The sequence below is a fragment of the Erpetoichthys calabaricus genome, chromosome 4 (assembly GCF_900747795.2).
Source record: "Erpetoichthys calabaricus chromosome 4, fErpCal1.3, whole genome shotgun sequence".
Lineage (NCBI taxonomy): Eukaryota > Metazoa > Chordata > Cladistia > Polypteriformes > Polypteridae > Erpetoichthys > Erpetoichthys calabaricus.
In genome coordinates, this window is record NC_041397.2 from 228,129,267 (window position 1) to 228,148,144 (window position 18,878).

The following is an 18,878-nucleotide window of genomic DNA, read 5'->3' on the forward strand; positions in this document are numbered from 1 at the left end:
AATAATTTATCACATAAAACAACATTATATAGCAGCCCACTCTGGTTTACACTATTAAGATTTAAATGTTACATTTTAGTGTAGTTGGTTGTTTAATTCTTTATTTTCTGAATAAGGAAAACATTAAGGTTTAAGTTTTAAACAAGCAAAGAAATGCAAATTGTTTTACCCCTAAATTACTTGTCGAAGTTATTATAGTTCATTAAGATAATTATGGTCTACATATAAATTACAAGATTGATTACTTAAAAAGTGATATTTATTATTTAACAAAAAATATAATGCATTATTTCATAAGAATATGACACATAGTATACTCACTAAATATTTCATATTTTTACACAGCAATTACAAAAATATTTATAATTCAATATAAGTACACTTCAACACCAATTTATTGTAAATAATAATATTATTATTATTAAAAATAATTCTTTAAATTTATATAGAACTTTTCTTGCTACGCAAAGCACTTAGATAGAGGGGAACCACTTTAACCACTACCAATGTGTAGCATCCACGTGGATGATGTGACAGCAGCCATTATTGTGCCAGTACGCTCAGCACACGTTAGCTATTAGGTGGTGAAGTGGTGAGAGAGAGAGAGAGAGAGAGATAGCCAATTAGAGACAGAGGATTATTAGGTGGCCAAAATGACTAGGCCATGGAGGGCAATTTAGCCAGGGCATTGGGATAAGCCTCTTTTCAAAAGATGCCCAGGGACCTTTAATGACCACAGAGAGTCAGGACCTTGGCTTTACATCTCATCCAAAGGATGGCACCATATTAGAGCACATTGTTCCAGTCACTGCACTAGGCCATTGGGATCCACTTACAGGCTACAGGGTAAGCACCCCATGCTCGTTTCACCAACATCTCTTCCAGCTGCAGCCCAAGGTTTTCCTAGATGGTCTCCCACCCAAGTATAGGCCAGGGCTGAACATGTTTAGCTTCAGGTGGATGATATGCTCTCAAGTGTATGTGGTGTGGCTGCTGTACATAAACAATTAGTAATAGAACAATTAATGAGCACCTTGAAGAAAAACTTTATTTCGTAGACCTATATTTCTTATGTAAATAATTCTCAGACAGTAATAGCACTATATTTGCAAACAAAGAAATTCACATTTTGTGCATTAGGCAGCTACAAACTAATTGTGTGCATGTGTGTGTAATTATATGACAGAAGATAATTTAAGTGGCACTGCATGCAGGTCTTATAGTAGGACCCAAACTTGTCTAAATGACAAGGTCAGGAATTGCAACCCTGTTGGGCTTTTCATGTACAAGAGTGTTATTCATTCACCAGAATAGGTGAACACCAAAAAATACCTAGTCAGAGTTTATTCCATGGCTCGGAATAGGTTATTGTTAAAATGAGGCAATGTGGAATGACACAACGTGAACTTGTGTCCGTGTAAAAGACTGGTGACCTTGTCAAGGATCTGAAATAGTAACAAATGACAGGACTAAGTTCATCTACTCTCTATGCAAAAAACAAGTAGCTGTGCTTACAGAGGGCTATGGCTCAAGACAGGGGAGAAAAATCAATAAATCGATATTGCCACATGTTAGCAATGTTGGCTAGTGTTTTCAGAGTACAGATGTGAGACAGGTTTCTGCTTCACTGTGCACAAAACCTTGTACAATGGCATTAAGTGCTTCATTGTCCGAATGTAAAATGTTTTCACACTGTAGTAGTTGGAGGACATAACAGAGGCTTTGAGTCTATCAACCCTCAAGGTATCAAAGAACAGAGTGGAAAGTTTATCAAGCAACAGGTGGCAAAAAACATGATGAACTGACTGTCTAGCGTATGTTCATATGACAAGCTACAAGTTATTTTACTATATTATTCTTTGAAATACAAAGATATATATTTACTCTGAAATGCTAGCAGTAGAAAATTGTAATATTATAGTAGTATTATAGTATACTATAGTATTATAGTATTAACAGATGCTAAGCTGAAGAGAAGTCCTTTCATTCAATCAATTTTTCAGAATTTTGATTGTATGAGCTTGCTTTCCAACAGGATCGCTACATGTCAACACTCTTACATGAGTAACACAACTCCAATTTAAAACTTGTGTTTCAAACAGCCACATAAAAACATAAGAAATTTGACAAATAATAGGAGACCATTCAGTCCATCTAGCGCATTTTAGCTAATAGCTAAGCTGTCCAAATATCTCATCCAGACACTTCTGGTTGCCAAGGTTTCTACTTCAACTACATGACTTGGTAGATAGGTGTGGGAATCTGCAACAGTTTGTGTAAAGAAGTCCTTTCAGGATTCAGTCCTAAATGCACTTCCCCTTAATTCCCACCTGCTAAAATTGCTACCTAGTGATGTGAAATCAAGAATTCACCAAAATGATTTGAATCAATTGGTTCATGTTCAGTGAAAAAAATCCAGATCACTGAGTAAGTGCTTAGTTTAAAATGATTCAATAAAAATTCATTCATGGTTTAATAAATATGTTGTTTTTTTTGTGTCACTGACTGTCAATACACTGGAAAAAATCAAAAACGAGGAGGAAACTATACAACAAACTAAGGGATTTAGCACAAGCATACAGATAAAGCATAGGAAAGGATTTCTAAAGTTCTAGCTATACTGTGTTTCCCCGAAAATAAGACTGGTTCTTGTATTAATTTTTGCTCCAAAAGATGCACTAGGGTTTATTTTCAGGGGATATCTTATATTTATTCATGTACAGTCATGTCATCTTCTTCTGGAATATCATCATAACTCTTCACATTAAAACCCTGAATTTCAGCCTGAATTTCTTGCCACTCCAGCCACTTTAAGGATTCTCCAGGATCGATGTGCGTACTTCGATGTTTGATGAATGGTTCAATGTGGTGAAGCAAAATGCCAACATACAAATGTATTCATGTTGCTTTTATATTCAAGCGTCGCAAATTCCCTAAAGTAATGACACGATACATTTTAAATTTCTCACATACCATCTTCTGTTCCGTCTTTTTTTTTTTTTGCACCTTCACAATACCATCAGAATGTACTGCAGCGTATTTGAGCCACAAAGAAAAAAAGGACATAATGAAAATGTCTATTTTGTGATTAAAGTGGAAATTTCGGCTTTAAACTCGAAATGTCCATTTTAACCTCGTCATTTACTTTATCATTAAAATAGACCGTCGTAAACGTCATTTAAAAACCGACCCAGTTGTTAATTGCTGGGGCTTCCTCCTGACCTGACAGCAATGGCAAGCAGCAATAGATCGCCACAAAGAACACAATAAATTTATGATATTCCAGCTCTCTGCACATTTAGAATTTTTAGATTTATACTTGATATCACTTTCATGATGAAATGCATTAAAGTATGTATGCTACATTTTACAGATAAAAATCGTTGACTTTGTTTAAATAATGAATACTGTTAATAGTTACACATATGGGGTGGCATGGTGGCAGAATGGTAGTGCTGCTGTCTCGCAGGGAGTCACATCTCTTGTGATCCCTGCCTGGAGTTTGCATGTTTTCCTGGTGGGTTTCCACAGTGTCAGTTTTCTATCCAAAGACATGAAGGTTTGGGAATTTGGTGAAGCTACAATGACATTAGTGTATGTGTGTGCTTGTGTTCACCTTGCGATAAGCTGATGCCCCGTCCAGGGATTTTGTTTCTGTCATGCGCTGATGCTGCTGGAATGAGATCATCCCTGAATTGATGGATGTAATCATTAAACATCCTTTTCAGAGATATTGTGGCAATATGTCCTCGGAGTTTAATGAATGTTTCGGGAACACATGTCACATCGCGTGAAGTATAAATCTGGCCTTAGGCGCCTTACTTTTCAGCTGACGATCTTGACTTGGGCTTATTTTTGGGATAGGTCTTATATTACAGAGCAGCCTGAAAATCATGCTAGGGCTTATTTTTGGGGAAACACGGTAGAATCTCTGGCTTAGCTATTTAACAATTTTAAGTTAAACATGGCTTAAGGTGGTATAAATAATATTAACTTAAATTCAGAGTTCAAAGGCCTAAACAATTTTAATATCAAATGACCTTGCCAAAGGTTAAAGCATTACACAGTTATGCTAGGAGTATATTTAAAGCTGTCTTAAAATTCTCAAATTTGTAGTGACATAAGGTGGGTGAATATGCTCTGCAATGGAGCAGCATACAATCTAGCGCATTTTGTTACACAGATAGACATACATAAAATGACTCAAAAACAGGGAAGAACGGACATTAAAAATGATTTTACTTGCATGATATCTTCATGTCGCCATTCCCCCAATTTTTTTTTTGTCTGCCACCCATTAATGCTACCACTCCTTGTATTTTGTGCATGACATCTTTTAATGCTGGCAACCCTAAGGTTTTGCATATTAATTACTAATGCTGCCATTTACACACCACCTATTACTTTGTGTAAGCCACCTCTTAATACTGACACTATTTGTATTTTGGATGTGTCACCTTTTTTTTATTTTCTATCACTTTAACTTTAGGGCCATGATAAATTTAAACAATACAATATGAGGTCTTTCAAAATTACGAGTAATAAGAAACTGCATCTTCAAAATACGTGAACCAAGATGATAAAAGGTGTCTGTGTCTATTTATAATAAATTTATATTTCCTTATATCTGCAAAGTACAACATATGGTTTGACAAATGTTCTCTTATATTGCCAAGATACCTAACAACAAATCATTGTATGACATAACCAGACTTGAGCAACAAAAGTCGAGTTATTTGAGGGCACAATCTTTAATTGACTTTGCTTTCTCACATTCATTTTTCCAGTCAAACAAGATGTATGGTGATGAAGCATTTCATTTTCCTTCCAGTTGCTGATAAATTATTTTCATTTACTTCAGCAGAGCGCGTTGAACCTTGCACTAACATACAATTTATCAGTCCTCCTTAAAAGTAATATCTCTTGTCTGCAGGTTTAGAATGTTCTGGGTATTTTAGGAATTTGCTGAATTTTCACATTCAGGAGGGAAAGTAAATAATTTTTTTTTTTTTAAACAAGAACCAATACTAAAATGCAATATTTCATACCTTATCAGGCTGCAAACAGTACTTTACTCTTGTTTAATAGTAAACAAAAAAATGAACACTGACTCTACAGCATTAATAAAAGCAAAAGTGACTTGAACAACAGAATATAGCTTTTAATGACAAACCCTGGTAAAATGCTTTATTAAATACAATATAAAAATGTATGCATTAAAAAACAACAGTAATAATAATAATAAAACACAAAACTTATAGTTTCCTTGATTTTTTAAAATCTGTATCAATTAAGTTCTGAGAGAGTACAAAATTATGTGTTGTAATTTACTGTCCTCATTTAAAGCAGCCTAAATACTTTCCTATTCTGTCACAGTTTTTAATGTAACAACCTAGAATATCAAATGTATAAGACGAAACAGTTAAGCTGAAATTTACATTAAACACCTACTCAAAGCAGTACTATATGATAAATTACCACTATAACTTATCATTTAGACATTCTAACAGTTGAGGCAGCGATTACTTTGTTTGATCGTATGAGTTAAATAATAAGGTACCAAACTATGTGTCAACATAAAGACTTAAAACATAAAACCTTGAGTTAATGTTGTACACTATAGTAAATAGAAGGTTCAAAAATAAAAATGCTAACATAAGAAAACATACATAATACAACAGCAGTAAAATTATTAAATGTAATGAAAATGTGAGTGCTCTAAATTTTATTATTAATAATAAATATTGATCTTTAAGCAGATGAAGGTTATTTTCAGGATTACAAATTCATCCAATCTCAGTACCTGCTTATTTGATTTGCAGAATGTAAAGTGATAAAGGGGCGGCACGGTGGTGCAGTGGGTAGTGCTGCTGCCTCGCAGTTAGGAGACCTAGGTTTGCTTCCCGGGTCCTCCCTGCGTGGAGTTTACATGTTCTCCCCATGTCTGCATGAGTTTCCTCCGGGTGCTCTGGTTTCCTCCCACAGTCCAAAAACATGCCGGTTAGGTGCATTGACGATCCTAAATTGTCCCTATTGTGTGCTTGGTGTGTGTGTGGGTGTGTGCACCCTGTGGTGGGCTGGTACCATGCCCAGGGTTTGTTTTCTGCCTTCCGCCCTGTGTTGGCTGGGATTGGCTCCAGCAGACCCCCATGACCCTGTAGTTAGGATATAGTGGGTTGGATGATGGAAAAATTGATAAAGTCTAACACCAAAAGTATTGGGTAGATAAAGAATATCTTGCCATGCTCGGCCGAGATGAAGAGGCGAGCTTATTGTACAAATGTGTACGACAGCAGATTTGAATGCCATAACAGTATTTCCATTTGAATTTTGCTTATTTAAATGAATAAAAATGTTTCAAATAAGACATTATAATTTTAATATAAAGGTAAATATAATCTGAATTTTTCAGTATAGAATGGTAACACCCAATGAAAGGTTTTTATTAATGCTCAGTCAAGACAGGCAAGGCAAGGGATGGATTGAGCATGAGTTACTTGAAAGGAAGCAACAGTAATATTAATTTTAAAGAATAATTTAACTTGCAAATTTTAATGTATAACAGTTGCAATTCTGGAAAAATCCATCTTTATGTAAGTTTAAACTAACAATATGACAGAATTTGAAAAGAAATGGCAGCTAACTATAAAGCATCTGACCTTTCAATCAAGTGGAAAAACTTAAATAAAATCTGAATAAAATCAGTGGTAAATTAAAAATCTTCATAAGGCTACTGAAATACATAACCTCCAGTAGAGAAGAAAGCAAATAGTCTACAGATACTAAAGGTTTCAGAAAAGTTAAATTACTGAAGATAAGCGGAAAGAACTAAACATGTAAAAAAAATTTCCTTTTAATACATGAATTAAAAAAGTGTCCATTTTATGGAACAGCAAGGGAAAAGAAACTCTAGAGTAGAATGATTCTCGTGTATGCAATAAATAGCCTTTATTTGACTTCAGTTAAACAGCCACTTGTGACAGGTCCAACAGTTCCATCAAAAATTAATTTTAAGCACATAGGAGGAATAAAAAATATGTCTGAATTAGAGTAAGCTGCCCTGATTTGCAGTTGTCACGCACGAGCGATTAGGGAGCAGCTGAGCGACCCGGTCCGTTGCATAAAACACCCCGCGAGGGAGCTACGACGGTGTACTAACCTTTGTTTTCTTAATTCCTCAGAAAGGCAGAAGCAGCGGAGCCGTAAAGAGCGCCCGGAACGGTCTCGCAAGCACACACTTCCGGGTGCAGTTCTAAACAAAGACGAGCCTTGATGACGCCATGCCCAGAAACCACTGCAACGCCTCCCAACATTCCTCCTGTCTTATTTCCTGTCCCGTCAATATAATATGTCCGTGTTACCTATTGTATCTGTCGAAAGTTGATTTAATGACCTGGAAAACCGTACCATTCAGTATACGGGGCTCACAACCCCAACCCTTAATCTCTTGTGTTTGTCTTCTTTTGACAGTGGCGTAGTCGGCAGGAGGATAGTAAATACTCTTAACGTCCGAGAAAATGACTGAAGGACAGGACCTGAACGCGGTCCTCAACACCCTCGTCGCGGAGCTGCAGGCGGTGAAACTGGACGCAGCCGCGACGAAGGCCGAGCTCTCTGATACGAGGAGGCGGCTGGCGGCAGCAGAAGCAGTAAGACCGGAGCCGGCGAGACCTCCTCTCCTTTCGATGGTGGCCCTGACGGCCGATGATGACATTGAGTCATATTTGAGTGTTTTTGAGCGTACCGCCAGCCGTAATCAGTGGCCGCGGGCTGAGTGGGCGTCCCTCTTGGCGCCGTACCTGCTTATCATGACCTTCCCGAGGAGGAAGCCGCCCAATATGACCTCCTGAAGGCCGAGATATACCTACGATACGGTGTGACCTCTGGCCAGCAGGCACGCGCCTGGCGGCACTGGAGATTTGACCCCGCACTCCCAGCTAGAGCCCAGGCTTTCAAGTACTGGGGTAAGCTAGGGCGCTGGCTACGGCCAGACAGGAACCAGGCTCGCCAGGTGGTTGAGCAAGTGGCTTGTGAGGGTTTGATTCATGCAATGCCGGACTATCTCGCCCAGCAGGTCCGGAGGCACCCGTTTAAAGACATGAATGGCCTTCTGGAGGTTTTGGAGCGACAACTGGCGGAGACCCAACTCGGGGGATCTGATGGCTCCAGTCGGGGGTCTCGACAGGGACGGCCCGTTGCCTCCGAGCCCTATCGCCGCCCCGCTGAGGCTCCGGTCAGGCCAAAAGAGCGTAAACTCGCGCTCCCGCGCTGTTTCAAGTGTGGGGAGCCGGGACATTTGCTGCCAGCCTGCCCCCTCAATCAGGAACCCATGGACTGCACTTGGACCCGGGAAGAAAGGTACTGTGCACTGTCTAATCCCCTCGCGGTTACTAATACGGGGGTGGTGTTGTTGAATGGACACTCGGTGGTGGCTATGTTTGATTCCGGGAGCAACATTACCATTGTTGCTCGCCGTTATGTTTTACCGCGACAATGGCTACCCCAACATTTGGGGGTAAAACGTGTGCACGGGAAGACCCGCTCTTACCGGTCCGCAATGTGTTTCATCTCCTGGGAGGGGACTCTAAAACGAATGATGGTGGCTGTTATGCCAGAGCCCCCTTTCTCAGTAATATTGGGACGGGATTGGTCTAACAAAATAAGCGGTAAGACTATCACCACTCCAAAAGCCAAACCGGGTCTAGTTATGGTGGGTCGGGAGGCCCTCCCAGCTGCTCTCACGCCGTGCACCTCGGCGAATGTTGATGACGTGGACTGCTCGGGGGGGCCCTCTTCGGCGCCGGACCTTGGACGGGAAGTAACCCCGGGCGAAGTTCCGCTGCAGTCGAGTGCTCCCTCGGATCCAATAGTGGATACACTCAGCGGGTTAGACATACAATATCGCTCTACCCCTGCGTCATTCAAAAGGGAACAATGGAATGATGATTCCCTGAAGTTCGCCAGGAATGCTATAGTGTCCGCTGACGACATATCGTCTATGGCTTCCACACCACATGGGCCGTACTTTGTGTTAGACAATGACTTGTTGTATCGAGTGGCCGAGCATGACGGTGAGGTAAGGAAGTTGTTGCTAGTACCGAAGACTTACCGGCGGGAGGTCTGTGAACTAGCTCACGCCCACCTCCTAGGCGCCCATCTCGGGGCCGAAAAAACACTGGAGAGGGTAACGCTTCGGTTTTACTGGCCCGGGATCAAGGAGGAGGTCCGACGTTTTTGTCAATCCTGCCCGGTTTGTCAATTACGACAGATTCCTCGGAGGGACCGCGCTCCTCTAGTCCCGATTCCCCTTATTGATATACCCTTTGAGCGGATCGGTGTCGATCTGGTAGGACCCCTGGAAACCTCGGTGCGTGGTTTTAAATATATTTTGGTAATGGTAGACTACGCAACTCGATACCCTGAAGCAGTTCCCTTGCGAGCTGCTAATACAAAAAACATTGCACGGGAATTGGTAGACTTATTCTCCCGAGTGGGTATACCCAAAGAAATCCTCACGGATCAGGGTACCCCATTCACCTCGGAAACGTTCAGGGAAGTTGCCAAATTACTCCGGGTTAAGCATCTGAAGACATCCGTTTATCATCCCCAAACGGATGGACTAGTTGAGCGCTTCAATCAGACATTGAAGCAGATGCTCCGCAAGGTAGTCAGAGAGGATGGTAGAAACTGGGACCAGCTTTTACCACTCGTACTTTTCGCATACAGGGAAGTACCCCAAGCCTCCACAGGGTTTTCCCCCTTTGAATTGTTGTATGGACGCCAACCCCGGGGATTATTGGATATACTAAAAGAGGGATGGGAAGGGGAGGCCCATCCGTCCACCAATGTCTTAGAATATATCGCGCAATTTCGCGATAGATTGGAGAAAATTAGGCCGTTACTAAAGGATCACATGGCCAGGGCTCAAGCAGCGCAGGTCCGGAATTACAACCGAAACTCTTCGTTGCGTGAATTCCGGCCTGGAGATCGCGTGATGGTGCTCGTGCCCACCTCCCACTCAAAACTGTTAGCCCATTGGCAGGGCCCATACGAAGTGAAGGAGAGAAAAGGGCTCGTCGACTATTTGGTGAGCCAGCCAAATCGTCGACCGAGGGAGAGAGTTTATCACATCAATCTTCTGAAACCGTGGAGAGACCGGGAACCGGACCCTCCTCCCGGTCCTACTCTCGCCCTATTCTCTGAAATTATGCCCCTTAACTTCGGCTCCAATTTGGTGCCCCACCAGCGACAGGAGCTCGAAAGAGCCATCTTGTCTGTCCCGGAGGTGGTCAGCGAGACACCTGGCAGGACCTCGCTGATTGAGCATGATATTGTGACCGACCCTGGGGTGGTTGTCAGGGAACGGCCCTATCGTCTCCCTGAGGCGAAACGTGCTGAGGTGGAGCTAGAGGTTCAACGGATGTTGGACATGGACATCATCGAGGAGAGCCATAGCCCTTGGTCTAGTCCTATCGTCCTCGTTTCCAAGCCGGACGGTTCGTGGAGGTTTTGCAACGACTTCAGGTGCCTCAACCAGGTCTCGAAGTTCGATGCATATCCCATGCCCCAGGTGGATGAGCTCCTAGAGAGACTGGGGATGGCCCGCTATCTGACTACCCTTGACATGACGAAGGGGTATTGGCAAATTCCCTTAACGCCGTCCGCAAAAGAAAAAACGGCTTTCAGTACCCCTAGCGGTCACTGGCACTATAAGGTGCTCCCATTTGGATTGCACGGGGCACCAGCGACATTTCAGCGTCTGGTTGATCGAGTGCTACGGCCCCACCACTCCTATTGTGCCGCCTACCTGGATGACGTGGTTATCTATTCCGGCACCTGGGAGGACCATGTAGTGCAGGTTTATACGGTTCTCCTGTCACTAGCGAAGGCTGGGCTTCGTATCAATCCTCGGAAGTGTTACTTTGGGATGAACGAAACCCGCTATTTAGGCTACCTGGTGGGAGGGGGATTAGTTAAACCACAGTGTACCAAACTTAAAGACATCTTGGAATGGCCCCGTCCGATGGTCAAGAAGCAGGTGCAAGCCTTCCTGGGGTTAGCAGGGTACTACCGCCGGTTTGTACCCCACTTCTCTGAGAGGGCAGCATCCTTGACGGATCTTACAAAGAAGCGGGCTCCTGTTACTGTGGTGTGGACCGAGGAAGCGGACCATGCATTTCGTGACTTAAAACGAGCCCTTACCTCTGCACCGATATTGCGTACTCCTGACTTTTCTCTACCCTTTCTTCTCCAGACCGATGCTTCGGACACAGGTTTGGGTGCCGTGTTGAGCCAAAGCATCGATGGTGTTGAGCATCCTGTGCTGTATCTGAGCCGGAAACTGCTGGACCGGGAGACCAGGTATGCTGCGGTGGAGCGGGAGGCCTTGGTGATTAAATGGGCAGTAACCCACCTGCGGTATTACCTGTTGGGGCGGGAATTCACTTTGATAACGGACCATGCCGCCCTCCAGTGGATGGCCCTGCATCGTGACTCGAATCCTCGTGTCACCAGGTGGTTTTTGGACCTGCAGCCGTTCAAGTTTTCTGTCGTTTATCGTCGGGGCTCCCTGCAGGCCAACGCGGATGCTCTCTCCCGCGTTCACGACCTCTCGGTTCGGGTCGCCCGACCCGGTGGGTCTGGGCTAACGGGGGGGTTCTGTCACGCACGAGCGATTAGGGAGCAGCTGAGCGACCCGGTCCGTTGCATAAAACACCCCGCGAGGGAGCTACGACGGTGTACTAACCTTTGTTTTCTTAATTCCTCAGAAAGGCAGAAGCAGCGGAGCCGTAAAGAGCGCCCGGAACGGTCTCGCAAGCGCACACTTCCGGGTGCAGTTCTAAACAAAGACGAGCCTTGATGACACCATGCCCAGAAACCACTGCAACGCCTCCCAACATTCCTCCTGTCTTATTTCCTGTCCCGTCAATATCAAATGTCCGTGTTACCTATTGTATCTGTCGAAAGTTGATTTAATGAACTGTTTTGACCTGGAAAACCGTACCATTCAGTATACGGGGCTCACAACCCCAACCCTTAATCTCTTGTGTTTGTCTTCTTTTGACACAGTATTCATAAGAAATATAATGATTTACTTCATGAGGCAGAAATACATACGTAATATACAAGAATAGTTGTGTCAAATATTTGAAATATTAAAATGTGTGCTTCAATTTAAAAGTTTAAAGTCTAAACACTACTGATTGAAATGGAAATTTGTCATTTTACACACTCTGACAAGAGGTTAGAAGGCTAGATCCCTAGCAAAGGATCTAAAATAAAAAATAACATGTTTATAATCACTGACATGGTAATCTAAAATGATACTCCATGCATATGTTTGCAATTTGTCATTGTTATCATTATGGAAGTGGCTCTTAGAAAGCTAAGGACATCAGTAAAGAATCAAATATCAAAAATATTCTCATATTTATGAACCTTGAAATAGCATAAAATGACACACCTCCAGCCTATACTGTATTACTGATGCACATTTTTTCAAAGTTTCATGAAAAGGAATAATTTTGACTCTTTGTATTCGATTAGAGGGTGAACCTCTGGGGTTGATTTATGTGGCAAGCACAAATTCACGTCCTTCTAATCATTTTTGGTGAAGACACCAATTGACTTACTCTTTCTCATAAGGGTATAATTTTCTGCACAAAATATGGTCCAAAAGTGATCTAAAAATGACAGTTTTTCTGGTCTAGAGGTCTAAAGATCTGGGCGAAGCATAAGTAGACATTAAAATGAGTTGAATGGTATAAAATGTATAGGGAGCTTTCTCGTACCAGTGAGTCAAGAGGGACCAGACAAAACAAACTGAACAGATTTCAAAGTGTTCACAAGTAATTCATACAAATATAATAAAAATACTACATAACTAATAGAATGCCCACGCCTAGTGCATCACTTTCTAATTATGATGCTAAAACAAAAATAAACTGAGCACTATTTTCAAACAAACAAAAACAAAACAATATGTTAACTGATTCATGATTAAAAAAATGAAAAATATTAAAGGTTTTACCTGATTAAGCTTAACCTAGATCTACTTTACTTTAATAAGTTATACATAATTTAGTCTTTGAAATATCCTTACAATTTTAATGCAATACACACCAGTACTATTTTGCAAAGCCAGTATTTTTAAAAAGTAAATTTTGCCACCAGGTACTCAAAGTAAATGTGAGTGATGCATCTGTTAGTCACATTTACTGGGACAGTGGTAAGCATATTTTCTGAACATGTTGAATCATTTTTAGGGCTATGAAGAGGCAGACAGGAGGAGGCAGCATCAGCAGCTAATTAGATAAGTGGCATTCTTAATTTTTCACTGGATGGTCACAGAATTTTAGATGAACTGGTCTACTTAAAGGATCATGCTGTCTAATAGTTTCTCACATATTTGAAAAAAGCTGTGGTATCATGCACCCAATCAGCATTCTCATATGAGAATAGGCTTCTGCATTACATAACAATGTGGAAACTGAACTATGTGCATATTTTAATCATCTAAGACTTCTTGCCTCTTAATATAGGTTTAGTATAATTTTTTTCCAAACAAAGGAAAAAAAAATATCCTAACAAAATCTTTACTTATTGTCCCATGCCTATAGTTTAGACTACAGTTATCTTGAAAAGTGCTGTTATTTTTAAGTTAAAGGTAAATGTTTCTGAGAAAAAAAAAATAGACATCCTCAAATCAAGCACTAACTGAGTATAGCAAATATTATTGCTTGACAACTGAATCTAATTATTTAGCATCATTCAAATTTAGAGGGCTATATACATCTGGTCATTGTGGTTTTGTTATGCCTCTAAATTTGAACAACTGGAGCATGAAATTGTTTTTTTTTTTTACCATTTAGATGGTAGAAAAATGGGATATGATAACAGTTCACAAAATCACAAAATCTAAAAGGACAAAATGGTAACAAAGCAGAAGCCTGAATATTATTATGATTAATAATAATGATATTCCTAGCAAAGTCCATTTATTTTGTATATTAACTAGCAGCAATCATTATTTATTATTCTTGGCGGCAGCCTATCACATGTAATAATAAAATTGTTTGGAAATGACTTAGTCATTCAGTTATGCACATAACATCTACACTCTAGTAACACAGAGATACAAATGAGGCATCAAATCATATTGCTCGGCAAGCTGTGACAATGAAGACCAAGAAAACAGTTGTCCAAAATCAGGCAAGTGATTAAGATTCAGCTGAGATCCTCCGTAATTTAATAAACCACTAAGAAAAATAACATTGCAACAATGCAGGCTACGAACCGATCACTGTAAACAGAACTGAAAACAAAAACAAGCCTTCTCTACCTTATGTGTCCCTCCCTCTCCCTCTCTCTCGCCTGTGTGTGTGTGTGCGTGCATCTCTCTTTTGCGAGCCTGGAGCGCCTGTGTGTGTGTCTCTCTAGCGTGCTGCTGTGTGTGTGTGCGCCTCTCTCTCGACTGCTCCTGTGTGTGTGTGCGTCTGTCTCTCTCTCGCGCTCCTGTGTGTGTGTGCGCGTGGCTCTCTCTGTCTCGTGCTGCCTGTGTGTGTGTGCCTCTGTCTCTCGGGCTGCCTCTCTCTCCTGCTGCCTGTGTGTGTGTGTGTGGGTGTCGTGCTCTCTCTCTTGCTCGCTGCACAGGAAATGCACAGGGAGAGACTGAACATGTACAAACAGAAAGGGGAAACTGACTTCGTATACCGAGTGTGTGGTTGTGAACTGAGGCAAAAGTTTGACGAACTTTTTGGTTGTAAACCGATTTGTACGTGTACCGAGACGTTCGTGAACCGAGGTTCCACTGTATATTATATATATATATATATACATGAAACAACACCAAACAGCCTCTACGCCCAGTTGCTATTTACGATGTGGATATGTATATTGTGTATATTGTAATGTAACATTACAATTAATTTCAATTTTATTACATATATAAATATTAAAACACTAATGAAGATCTTTACAAAACAGACTTTATTAAACAGCAAACATTTAGTTTATTCAGAATATTTCTATAGTAAACCCTATTCCAAGGTGGTTTATAATAAGAGAAATACTGCTAATTTTATTTATTCATTTTTACCATGGCAACACCAAGTAGTTTAAGAGATTTGCACAGTGTCATGTCTTCAGGCAGAAGTGTAGAGAGCATTACCAACATGGTTTAAAATCGAATTCATTAGTCACCATGCCTTTTTTTAAAATTTCAAAAACAGGACAATAAAACATTTGAAACAACTGCAGAGTACTGCAATCATGATTGTAGGTGTTGTTTAAAAAACAGCTGTCAGAAAAATGTATAGAGCATAAAAATTCACTCTAATATACTGCAATGTTTACAAATTGATGTTTTCAAATTGAATTTGGTGCATTACTTTGGACTGAATAGATTACTATTAGATCACTATTTAATCATTATAAGTAAACTTGCAAATGTACGTACTTTGTAAAGTGAATTATAATTATATTCCATATAATAATTAGTCACATACATGCAACTACTACTAAAGAAAGGCTTCTAAGGAAAAATACTGACTAATGACTTCATCGAATGGAAAAAAAGGAAAAAGAAAATCATAGCAGTAATTAAGTTCACAAAGGCCTCTAATGTTTTTCTGAAACAATATATCAGTTCAACTATTTAGCTGTTGTCTCACTTGTGGCTCTCTATAGCAGACAGTATACAGTATATGTAAATAAATAATCTGCTGCTTACAGAAGCAAATGTCAGAATTCTACTCTATTCATTTCACCACTGAAAGTTTTAAATCAATAATGAGAAATTATACTTTTAAATATAAAATACCCAAGGAAATAAAATATAGAGCATATAATGTCCATACATATTTATTTTTTGAAAAATATACTACTGAATAAACATAAAAAAATTTGCAGAGAATGAAGCACACCTTTGAACCAGGATTGTTTTACTGCTTACAATTATCCATTGCTGTCAGTTTCAAGTTACACCTCTGTTTTATACAAAATTAACATTTTCACAGGATGGCAGAAGAAATGAATTTCAAAGGCTCCAAATTGGAAAGTCGGAAGAACCGACAGTACAATTCTCACATAGATTTCTCACTAATTTAAACTCTGCATAGAGCCTACCACTTTCTTATAAGTGGAAATAAAGTCTTACTCTTCTGTGTAACTTGATTTGGATAATGTGAATTAAAGACATCTACTGGTGAATGAAGGCGTCAATATCAGTAAGATGTAGGAATTTCCTTCAGAAATATTTAAAATGTTTAAAATTCAGAAACACTGTCTTGAATGTATACCAATATTTTGGTGATTGTGACTGTTTAGTATACACATTCAAATGTGACATTCAAACATCATGTCAGAAGCTGAACAACATCTAAATCAAGTATGACAGTACAGCATTTATCATATCTGTTATGTGTTAGACTTTAGGTCAATTGCAGTGAATTTTTCTCCTTTTTGTGCCCAATATTCAGGTACTTCATTATGTTACAAGGGTTACATTTATCTGTTGTCACATGTATGCCAGAGCTATGTACTGGCTCTACCGGTTTCTTCACCACAGATTCAGCATGCCCAGCGCAGCGCTGCATGCCTTCAAGGCAAACATATGGCATTTAATTGAAGGTGTAGTCTGTTGCCACATCACACATAAGGAAGAGCTTCAAACCACATTTATCTGGTTTACTGGACATATTCTGCTGAAAGCTACAGCACCATCAAAATGGTATTAGCTGCTCATCAAAGGTAACATAATTACCAACCACATAGTTTTTCTTGCAGTTCTCTATGAAAGCACAAAAAAAAGTGCAATTTGTCTGTGGCATTCCTGGCCAAGTCTGTTTCCCAATTGTCAAACTTTAGGAAAGCCATAATCTGCTCAAATCTATTGATGCTGAATTCAGCTCTGAAGACTGGTGTGCCATTGATACCTCTAGACCAGAGTGACCTCACAGCCTTCAAGCGGTAGACTGCTAGTGGATAAAGGACCTCAAGCACTATCCTCATTTCAGTGTCATCAATTGGTGTCCATGAGTGGGTATTTTCCCCTTTGGACACTAGACAATGTTATGCATATTTATTAGTGTTTTGCCAAATCAATATCCGGACAAAAATACAGATTTCCATACTGGATCAGTCGAGGCCCAGGTTAACAACGACCGCCACCAGTACTGTTAGCCAACAGGGTGTTGGCAGAAATTGGGCTACTGTTGGCTGCAGAAAAAGAAGAAGAGGGGGGAGGTGTATCTAGAGGCAGGGGGAGGGTAGGAACATTGAATGTTGACAGTATGACTGGTAAGGGGAGAGAGTTGGCTGATATGATGGAGTGAAGGAAGGTTAATATATGCATGCAAGAGACCAGATAGAAGGGAAGTAAGGACAGGTGTATCGGAGGTGGGTTCAAAATGTTCTACCATGGTGTGGATGGGAGGAGTAATGGGGCAGGGGTTATCCTGAAAGAACAGAATATCAAGAGTGTTTTGGAGGTGAAAAGAGTGTCGGAGAGAGTGATGATTATGAAGCTGAAAATTAAAGGTGTGATGAAGAGTGCTGTCAGTGCATATGCCCTGCCAGTTGGGTGTGCGAAAGATCAGAAAGAAGATTTCTGGAGTGAGTTGGATAAAGTGGTGGAGAGTGTACCCAAGGGAGAGAGAATGGTGATTGGAGTGGACTTCAATGGACATGTTGATGAAGGGAACAGAGGAGATAAAGAGGTGATGGGCAGGTATCAAGGAGAGGAATGCAGAAGGTCAGACGGTAGTAGATTTTGCAAAAAGGATAGACATGGCTGTGGTGAATACGTATTTTAAGAAGAGGGAGGAACACAGGGTAACATACAAGAGTGAAGGAAAATGAACACAGGTTGATTATATTCTATACATTAGGGTCAGTCTGAAGGAGATTAGAAACTGCAAAGTGGTAGTAGGGGAAAGCTTAGTTAGGCAGCATAGGATGGTAGTCTGTAGGATGCCACTGGAGATCACGAAGAGGAGGAGAATCAGGACAGAGCCAAGGATCTAATGGTGGAAGCTGAAAAAAGGAAGACTGTAAGGTTGAGCTCAGGAAGGAGGTAAGACAAGTATTGGGTGGCAGTGAAGAGTTACCAGATAGTTGGGCAACTGGACAGAGGAAGGAGGATAAGGAAAGCTGGTGGTGGAATAGGAAAGTACATACAGAGTATACAGAGAAAGAGGTTGTTGAAGAAGAAGTGGGATTGTCAGGGGGGTGCAGTAGGTAGACAGGAGTACAAAGAGATCAGGCGTAAGGTGAAGAGAGAAGTGGCGAAGGCTAAAGAAAAGGTATATGATGAGTTGTATGAAAGGTTAGACACTAAGGAAGGAGAAAAGGACCTGTACTGACTAGCTAGTCAGAGGGTGCGAGCTGGGAAAGATGTGCAGCAGGTAATGTTGATAAATAATAAAGATGGAAACTTATTCACAAGCGAGAAGAGTGTGTTGAGCAGATGGAAAGAGTACTTTGAGATGCTGATGAAAGAAGGGAATGAGAGTGACAGAAGGTTGGATGATGAGGAGATGAAATGGATTAGCAAGGAGGAAGTAAGGGCAGCTATGAAGAGGATGAAGAATGGAAAAGCCGTTGGTCCAGATATAACTGTGGAAGCATGGAGGTGTTTAGGAGAGATGGCAGTGGAAATTTTAACCAGACTGTTTGAGGCAGTCTTGGAAAGTGAGAGGATACCTAAGGAGTGGAGAAGAAGTGTACTGGTACCAATTTTTAAGAATAAGGGGGATGTGCAGAACTTTAGTAACTACAGAGGAATGAAACTGATGAGCCACAGGATGAAGTAATGGGAAAGAGTAGTGGAAGCTAGGTTAAGAAGAGAGGTGATGATAAGGGAGCAGCAGTATGGTGTC

The 18,878-nt window shown here is 40.8% G+C and overlaps 1 protein-coding gene across 3 annotated transcripts in view; it reads right to left on the reverse strand.

The window, feature by feature from the left end:
• The window catches only part of LOC114651221 (cytoplasmic dynein 2 heavy chain 1), a 462,099-nt gene that overhangs the window by 89,425 nt on the left and 353,796 nt on the right, over positions 1 to 18,878 (reverse strand). The window lies entirely within an intron of this gene.